The sequence below is a fragment of the Chiloscyllium plagiosum genome, unplaced genomic scaffold, assembly GCF_037043375.1.
Source record: "Chiloscyllium plagiosum isolate Xiang-an unplaced genomic scaffold, Cpla_swu_hap1 HiC_scaffold_8, whole genome shotgun sequence".
NCBI classification, from domain to species: domain Eukaryota; kingdom Metazoa; phylum Chordata; class Chondrichthyes; order Orectolobiformes; family Hemiscylliidae; genus Chiloscyllium; species Chiloscyllium plagiosum.
This window is the reverse complement of record NW_028270146.1, coordinates 47,815,339-47,825,736: the sequence shown is the minus strand read 5'-3', so window position 1 is coordinate 47,825,736 and position 10,398 is coordinate 47,815,339.

The following is a 10,398-nucleotide window of genomic DNA, read 5'->3' as shown; positions in this document are numbered from 1 at the left end:
GGGCAATAACCACTTTCAACAAGTGTACGTACGCCTAACTACTTCACATTGACGATCAATACCTTTTACCGTTACTAATTTCTCATGAGCAGTAAGTTACCTTTTACCAGAACTGAACCAGTCATATAAATACTGAAACTTACAGGAGGCTGAGAATTCTGTGTTGAGTAATGTATCTCCTATCTCTCCAATGCCTTCCCAATATAATGCATTAGACAGGAGTGTGATGGAATGTTACTCTGGTTAGGGTGGGTGCAGCTCCAACAACACTCAAAGCTCAAACAGACTACTTGATTGCGAGCTCATTCATCACATTCAACAGTTTCTCTCTCCTCCATAGAATTGCTGAGGTTGCAGTGTGTACAAGAGTCATTTGCAGAACTCACCAAGGTTTCTTTGAATAGCCCCTTTCCAAACCTACAAGTTTTATCACCCATGATGATAAGGGCAGCATGCTCCTGCTAATACCTTCAACACAGCTCCAAGTCGCAAACCAACCTGACCAACCTGAAATTCACCTATTGTGAATGAATTAAACAATCTGAAAGCAACACAGGAAGTATCAATTTCACATCTAAGAGACTGTAAACTGGAGAAAATTAAAGGATGAAAGTATTCTAATTATATATACTCACTAATATTAAGATTGGAAAGTTGTAGTATGGCTGGCTGAAATTATTAGAAAACATGTTAACATTTGAATGTCTTGTAGAAGCTTTATGAAATTTATAGTTCAATAGAAGACCACAAAAATCCTAGACAATGCAAATTCTGGAATAAAGGTAAAGATGCCATAGTCCCAGAGGAATAAGACACTGCTGTCTCATTAGAGAGAGATGACGGATTTAACCTCCAGGCAAGTATTGCTCAGATGGATCCACATAGAATCTGAAGAACATCATATTCATTCTGCACCTAATATTTATTTCACCAACAAGACCACTTGCAAACATAACAAGTCATTGGTGGGTTGATTGTCATTTTCACTGTGCAACAATAGTAGTGAGTGTTCCACTTGGTCAATGATATGGGTGAAAGTCCAATCAATTTGCACTTTGGTCCTCATTGAAACTCAATGAGGGAGGTGCTAGCAGTAATAGCATTTCTCATGGACAGTTTACTCATGTGAGAATAGAAAATTAAGAGAGCCAGCCTATTAAAATGAACTTACAGAAGCACCTTGAAGGGGTAATGAATGACATGGAGTAGCTTTGAGTAGTAGGCATATTTCTGCAGCATCCACAGTAGCAAGCAGTTGACATAGAAAATCTTAATGCTCAAAATACAAAGGATTGTATTTGTTTGTGTTCCCAGATTATTGCAGCTTTCTGATATCTGCTACACAAGGAATGTCAAGAGACAGTGAGGACTGCAGATGCTGGAGAGTCAGAGTCGAAAAGTGTGGCACTGAAAAAGCACAGCAGGTTAGGCAGCATCCAAGGAGCAGGAGAGCAGACATTTCAGGTGTAAGCCTTTCATCAGGAATGCCAACTCTCCTGCTGCTCAGATACTGCTTGACCTGCTTTGCTTTTCCAGTGCCACACTTTTCGACACAAGGAATATAATGATTAGGGGAACTAATAATGGCCATTTAGGTGCAGTCAAAACAGAGTTGTGGTCCTGACAAGGTGGTTTGACCCACCTGTATCCAATGGAGCTCTGATCAAAAGTTGGACCTTCAGCAGCATATCAGATGAATTTAATTTTTCATTTTCCATCCCACTATCATCCTTCTTAATCTAAAAGTAGTGTGGAAGTGAGATATAAATTGCCATTAATATTTACAAACTTCCATGAGCATGGACACATTGAATTGACAAGCTATTCTGGGAAATATAATATACATTAATAATATAAATAAGTGTTTTCTATGCTATTAGATTAGATTACTTGCAGTGTGGAAACAAGCCCTTTGGCCCAACAAGTCCACACCGACCCGCAACACACCCAGACCCATTCCCCTACATTTACCCCTTCATCTAACACTATGGGCAATTTAGCATGGCCAATTCACCTCACCTGCACATTTTTGGACTGTGGGAGGAAACCGGAGCACCCGGAGGAAACCCACGCAGACACAGGGAGAATGTGCAAACTCCACACAGAGTCGCCTGAGGCAGGAATTGAACCTAGGTCTCTGATGCTGTGAGGCAGCAGTGCTAACCACTGTGCCACCGTGCCACCCACCATGCCACCGCTATGGTACAACAATTAAGTGTAACAATTAATCAGAGCATAATCACTTTTAACTCCTCCTTCACTGGTAACTGCAGAAATGTATAACTCAATCTGTTAACCATGCCCATTCTCTTTAAGTTTAAAACAGTTGATTTGAAGCAACCATAGTCATTTCAACCATTATTGCAAATTATGGGGTACTTTTAATCTTTTGATAAATTTTATCCTAAATTTTAAGATCTTACAATTATAAATGAAGGAGCTTCCACAAGTTGAGAATGAATGTAAAGTGCACACCAAAATAACTCCACAGAGGCAGGTATCCTGTCACCAAGTCATCCTTTATTTACACGTGGAGAATCATTGACACTGATCCAGCTCCCTTAGAGACAGCTCATAACAATGAGCAGAATGTCTGACACTCCTGTTTATTGTGGATGTGCATTTATAAAATACCTTGCAAAAGCTGTAACAAACACTACATTGGACAAACAGGCAGAAAACTAGCCACCAGGATACATGAACATCAACTAGCCGCAAAAAGTCATGACTAGTATCCTTGCATACGGATGAGGAAGGACACCACTTCGACTGGGACAACACATCTATCCTAGGACAAGTCAAACGGAGACACACATAAGAATTCCTAGAAGCATGGCATTCCAACTAGAACTCTACCAACAAACACATTGACTTGGATCCCATTTACCACCCCCTGAGGAAAAGAACAGGAAATGATATCACCACAGGAAATGACGTCACCAACCCAAGGAAAACTAAACACATAAATAGAAAGCGGGCCATGCCACGCGTGTTTCATCCGGAGGCTTACTGATGTTGTTACCCAGTAAGGTGATGAAACATCTGAAAACAAACCTTCCAGCTCAACGAGCAAACTTACATCCAGAACCTCAACCTGAGATACAAGTCTTCTCAAAACTTGCTAACTCCTGTTTATATCTGTCAGCAAGGGAACGCTGTTTGGACCAGATTAATGGCCCCAGTCAGGGAACTCATCTTCTGTGAGGTCTACTGGCTGACCTCATTATAACCATTACACACACTTTCGGCATTCATATATATATTGCAAAAGCACTAATCTTGAATAGGGTTTATAAAGATAGATTTTAGAAGTTGTTAAAAGGCAAAATTTATAATTCATATATTTATTCATTCATACTTACTATTTTGAGACTTCAATAATATTGAATAAATACTGTTCTTTATGTTCCTTTGGAGCTAAGCCAAGTAAGATTGCAAATAGCAAGCAGTGCATCCCTGAATCAGGCACTTGGCACTTTAAGCATTTCTCTGCTGAAAGCGACTTGCAATAGCAAACCTCAGTTCAGTTAGGTGAACACAGTGCACCACAGAAGTATTTATTTCCTTAAGCAAAATAACAGCAGTGTGGTGAGTCATTAACAACATTTTAATTGGCTTTAGTAAGTCAGTGCCAATTTACTACCAGAGTGTTAGTGCAAACAATTACAGTTTTGACAGTGCAAGAGGCAGGAAATGGCAGTAATGCTGTAGCAAACACTGGTACTGCTTTTCCCTAGCTTTCTTCCCATTTTAACACCCATCTCCATCTGCTAGCAATTGGATCTTTACACTAAGTATCAAGTCACTGAAAAATAGTTTGGCTGCGTATTGCTGTGAAAATGGTAGCATAATTTTGGAGTCAAAGCTTAGTTTGCACTAAAGCGCAGCAGTGTGATACCCCCCAGGGATGCTATCTCACAGTATTTGACAGTGTGTGCAATATAATTCCAGTCTGGTATAAAGTTGGATCTTAAAATGCTTAGATTGTCTGGGTGTTTTATACACTTGCTCCAAAGTTTTCTTGAGTAGTTTGACAAGGCAAATATTTATGCCCATGCACCATGAAATATGTAAAACTTCACTGGCAATTTGATTCACGGACAGTAATATGTTTGCACTCTGCAGTTAACAAAGACTATCACAGAACGAGGACATGCTTAGAAAAGTGACAAGACTGGGAATTAAAATAGATTTTAATTAGAAGTACTGATTCTATCTCTGTTTATCTTTAAGAATGGAATTTATGATTTTACATTTTTCAGATAGTTGCAGACTAGAAATTCCCTTGTACTCATGTTGCTCACATGAGGTCTGCAGGACTGTGGTGAAATGAGTTCAACACACTTCTGGTAAAGTTATGCTATGGAACAGGAGCTGCTTTGAGGAAATGCATCACCATAAAGCTTACATTTCAATGGAGGTCAACAATTGTATGGTTGGATTAATAATCTAGAGCTTTGTGTTTGACTTTCAGTGAGTAGTTGAAGATGCTATCTGAGTGGTTTGGGGAGGGTGGAGCATGAATTCACTTAGGACCTATTTTTTCACCTCTCGCTCTTCGTAAGTGTTTCAAGACTAGGGGATACATTTTTAAAGTGAGAGAAGAGAGAATGTAAAATGACTTAAGATGCAAAGTTTTTACTCAGAGGGTGGTTCGAGTATGGAATGAACATCCTGAGGAAGTGGTGATTGTGGATACAATTCCAACGTTTAAAAGCCGTTTGGGTGGATACATAAATAGAAAAGGTTTGGAGGATATAGGCCAATAGCAGGCAGGTGGGACTTGTTTAGTTTGGGATTATGTTCAGCATGGACTGGTTGGACCGAAGGATTTTATTCCATGCTGTATGACTCTATGACTCTATAAAGAAGCTTTAACATAATAAAATATCCTGAGGTACCTCTCAGGAGCGTCATAAACAAAATTTTAGAACAGCGTAAATAAGGTGAAGGTAAGGTTTAGCAAATTCCAGGCCTTAAAGCTATAGCAGCTGAAGGCATAGTCATAACAAAGCACTTAAAACCAAGGTTCCTTGAGAGTCCAGGATTAGACGAGCTCAGAGATCTCAGAATGTTACTGGGGCACTGGAGAGTACAGAGTTGGGGCTGGTTGGGAAACTGTGAAGGGATCTGAAAGCAAGAATGAGAGAATTTCAAAATCAATGCATTGCATAACTGGGAACCACTGGACGCTATGGTACTGATAAGTGAACAGGACCCGGTGGAAATAAGGACCCAGTAGCAGACATTTAGCTGGTCTCGAGTTCACAAAGCCAGAAAGTAGGAGGCCCATCATGAATGCAATCAGTGCTGGCAGTTCAGAACAAAGTTAAAGAACAAACACCTCACCATGATCAGTCAAGCAAGTCTTGACCAAGGTGGGGAGATGAAACAGTTTGAAAGGTCTTCTTCCACAGAAGTGGTACTTGCCACCAAGGTGGCCCTCCCTTTGGCACAAGGTGCCTGTGCAGTTAGGAATCCACAAGGCACAGGCAGAGTACTCATGGTAGCCTGTCCACGTGGGCATTTTTTTTCATGTGACTAAGCTGTCACAGATTAGGACAGCACTTATTGCCATCCTTAACTTCCCTTGAGAAGGTAGTAGATTCTTAACTACTGCAGTTCATGTAGTGCAAAAACACCCATAACGCTTTTCAGAAGGGAGTTCCAGGATTTTGACTCAGCAACACTAAAAGATTGGTGATATAGTTCCAAGACAGGATGGTGTATGGCAGATCAACTCTTGCTTTAGCCATTTCCTCCTTTCCCCTCTTAACCACCAACACAGATGTTAACAACACCGAGTGCTATCTTGCACCTGCAATGTGAAAAAAAATCCAACATGATCAATATTATACACGTTAATATACTTGATACTTACAGCAGGCTCAGTAGCTTTACTATTACTACTTTGAAGATAAGATCACAATTTCCAACTACGTAATGATTTAATCATTTGCAATTAAATAAGATTCTCATCTATATGTTCACCCTGGTGCTTTTGTAAGATTTGTTTTTGGACTATTCTAGTATTTATGCAACAGTATCACACATGATTTGAATATGGGCAACATAAACTTCTGTTACATGTTCATTGAGTACAATTTATATTGTAGTATGTCTTTATTTGAACAGCCTGTAAGATTCCTCCCTAAGTGAGTACCTCATGACTACAGCATTTGTAGTAGCCAGGAAGTATTTTAATACAATTCCCATCCAAACATTCACCTTTTCATCCAACAAAAGCAAAACTCATATTTGCATGCATTATCATTTACTCTGAGTTACCCAGGTTATAGAAAATGCAAAGTACTGCTCTCATGAATCGAGAACTACAGAACTGCTATTGTGCAGAAGGAGGATGTTTGGCCCATCATACCAGTACCAGCTTCCTGAATGAGTTTTATGACTTAATTCCATTCTCTTTTTTTTCCATAACCCTGAATATTGTTTTTATTTAAATAAACATCTAATGCCCTCTACAGCCTCAAGTGAACCTGCTTCCACCACACTTCCTGGCAGTGCATTGTAGGCTGTAACTATTCAACTGTAACCACTGTGTTAGACAGTTTTTTTTCTCACATCTCTCTGGCTTCTTTTGCAAATTACTTTACATCTGAGCCCTCTTCTTGACTCTTTTACAGAAGGGAACAGTTTTTTCACATGTGTTCTGTCCAGCTCCCTTATGGCTTTGAAACTTCTATTAAATTCCTCTTAGCTTTCTCCTCACTAAGAAAAATAGTCCTAACTTCTCAAATCAAGCAATCACAACTGAAGTTTCTCATCCCTGGAAACATTCTTATACACCTCTTCTCCACAATCCACAAAGCACAATCCTTCTCCACAATCCACAATCTTTCTGAAAGTGTGGGGCCCAACACTGTACACAATACTCCAGCTGAGGTCTAACTAGTGCCCTGTACATGTTTAGTATAATTTTCCTGCTCCTATACTCTATGCCTAGATTAATAAATCCTAGTCAACTGTATGCTTTATTAACTGCTCATTTGACCTACACTATCACTCTTTCATGACATCTGCACATATACACCCAGGTCTTGCATGGCAAAAATTGTTTGTCATTCTAATCAGTCCTTCTTTGATCAATATCTTTCCATACATTGACACACATGCAAGTTGTCTGCTTTTCCTGCAATACCTGCTGGTTGGAATGATGTGCTGTCTAATTCAGTTTCAAAATCTTCTCAGCTGAGCCTGTTGAGCTACTCCATTGCCTTAGACACCTCAACCTGTGTCGGCAAGGCAATCATTCTGTTATTAACTTTGGCATCAATAAAATTGTGGGCCTGCAGTCTGACCCTTCCTCTATCTCACACTGTTTGTTTGTCTATTTGGCAATCAAAGTGACTTGTGCAACACTATAAATTTCTTCCGGACCATTTCAGGTTAATACCCAGAGCTTTTGACGTGCTTCTGCAGAGCTGAGTGGCTTTAGTTTCATGTCTAATTTCTGGAATTTCAGTTCTTCAGTCTTGTCATTTCATTGGTCTTTCAGACTAATGTGGCCTCTTGGGGTGAAAATCATTCCATCACAGAGCTTCAATTCTCCCTTCAAAGCTTTCACTTTTTGGATTGCCATCTGGTGTAACTTTACATAGATCTGTGAACCTCACAACATTGCAGAAAGTACCAGTGTCAATTAGAACTTTATATTTGTTTGACACTATCATTCTGCTATTTTCATTTCAATTGTTACAAACGATTTTATCATTTGATGATGCCAACATGCTATAGGGTTTAAAATGAATTGTTCTAAACTTCACCTCATACCTCTCAACTTGAGTTGTCAATTTTTTCAGTGTCAATCATCTCCATATATTTTATAGGATTGCTTGTCTTCCTGTCTAATAATTTGTGGAGAAAGTTGTTTTATTTCTTGCAGTTAAAACAATGTTTTTCCCACACTGGACATGCCTTCTTCCATTTTGTGTGATGACCACAGCAGCCATTTGTCCTTCAGCCTCGATCATTTTGTTAGTCCTTCTGTGAACAGTTGTTGCTTTTCTCCACATCGCTGCAAATTTTGGGCTGCTTTTCAACACAGTGGACAGGTCTGAACTGCTTATCAGATTAGTGCACAGGTCTGGGCTGCTTCAACAAATTGCAGAAAAATTTCTCTGTTCTCCTATGTATGCACTGTAGCTGTTGATGTACAGTCTCACTGTAGGATCTCTTAGGCCTCAAATAATTTCATCTTTGATTCGATCTTTTTTTTCAGATAAGGATATTCGTAGGACTCTGCTAACTGTCTTAATGTAGTCACATATTTATTAGTGGACTTTTTTAATCCTGAATTCTATTATTAAAAACACACCACTCATAAGTTACATTTACCTAAGGTTCAAACCATGCCTTCAAGCTTTTGAAATTTCTGTTTCTTTCTGTACTTTGGAGAGATTCATGGTGGAATACTTTTTGAAACAGTCTAACTCTAACTCCAAATGTAATAAAAATGTAGCTACTTTTAGCTGCTCTGCCTTATTAATTAAACCTGTTACAATTTCATAGTTTTGCCACTGCAATCAAAAAACTGCCAGTTCTATTTTATAATGGCTTTCATTTTGACAAGAGCCGAGAGAGGAAAGTTTACTGCCTTTGTGTGACTTCTGCTGTTCAACTGAAACCTGTTATTTATTTTGCTTCTTGTTTTAAATGGCTTTTAGCAAATGTTTGCAGCTTTTAGCAGCTCCTAACATTTCTACATTCCTCTTGAAGTGGCTGTGCTTCTATTACAGCTCGTTAACTTTCAATCTCAGCTTCTGCCAATGACATTAAGTTCATGTGGCGTTATTAGAACTGTCTGTAAGGTGGTTGCCTGCAGTGAGTGCCTCATAGCATAGATCACATGACTCCAGCTGGGGACCCACATCGAAGCAGCACTGGCACCCATGATTTCTGTTGTGACTTGTCTGGACCAACTGACTTCCTGGCATGAGATCAGGCATTGGTTAATAAGCTGATAAGCGAGTGGGCAAGTTGTTATGTTGTGACAGTGTAATATGTGCTTCTCTTCTTGCACCACTGCTGCTCCCAAGAGCTGTGTCACACATCTTCTATTAAACCTGTGGTGGAATATACTGTGGGACGTTCCTGATACAAGTGAAGCCCTGTTCAGAACAGTCTCCACACCTCTCACAGCTAAGTGATGATTGTGTGCTACAACCTGAATGGCACCACTTTGAGATTTCATCAAAGCTGAAAAGCTGATGATATAGACCGTAGTGATTAGGGGATTTGCTGCAGCATCCGTAGAGATAACTAAGTAGAGGTAACTAGAGATAACTCCATGATCAGCTACAGGGTAAGATGCCTACGCAAAAAAAAAGCTCTAGTGTGAAATATGAAAGCAATTAGCAGAGCAGGGAGAGCTTTCCAGTTGCTACCAGATAAAAGGTGGATGCTGTTTGTACCTGTTGTGAAAGCAACAGCAATAAGGTTCTAATTAAATTGAGAAGAGGGCATGGTGCAGCTGCCTCTCATTTCTGGAGAAGAAGCATAGGGAGCAGGAAAGGAAAGTGTCGAGTATAGTCATGGTGGGGAAACATAATTCTGACTCCTGTTATTCAGCTAAGAATATTGAAGCCCTGATGCCAGACCCATGTACTGTGAGTGATTGTCCACTGACATGTTCAGCCCACTCACCTAAGCCTGCTCTTGTTTGAGAGGAAGAAACTCACCATGTGTTGTCTCTAACACTGAATTAGTCAATCTCAGAGTTCTTACCTAAGACATGGGGCAGTCCGAATCTCTGATAAAATCTCTGCAAATTTATACAGGGATAAGACTACTCATACTAAAAAGTGCATGCACTATTTAAATGGGTCGAGAGTGTGGTGCTGGAAAAGCACAGCAGGTCAGGCAGCTTCCGAGGAGCAGGAGGATCAACGTTTCGGGCAAGAGCCCTTCATCAGGAATGAGGCTTGGCTCTTGCCCGAAACGACGATTCTGCTGCTCCTCGGGTACTGCCTGACCTGTTGTGCTTTTCCAGCACCACACTCTCGACTCTGATCTCCAGCATCTGCAGTCCTCACTTTGTCCTGTTTAAATGGGTGGCAGGACTTCAGGAAATCTCAACTTGTTAGGCTGCGAAACTGAATCACACACATGTGACCTGTGTCCCACAAATGACATTTGAATCAAACCCTATGGGCTTCTCACTGATGACAGTGTACAGATAGCATGATTGGCCTCCTCACCATGTGGAAGAAAGTGAGGACTGCAGATGCTGGAGATCAGAGTCGAGAGTGTGGTGCTGGAAAAGCACAGCAGGCCAGGCAGTATCCGAGTAGCATGAGAATTGACATTTCGGGCAAGACCCAAGCCTCATTCCTGATGAAGGGCTCTTGCCCGAAACGTTGATCCTCTTACTCCTCAGAT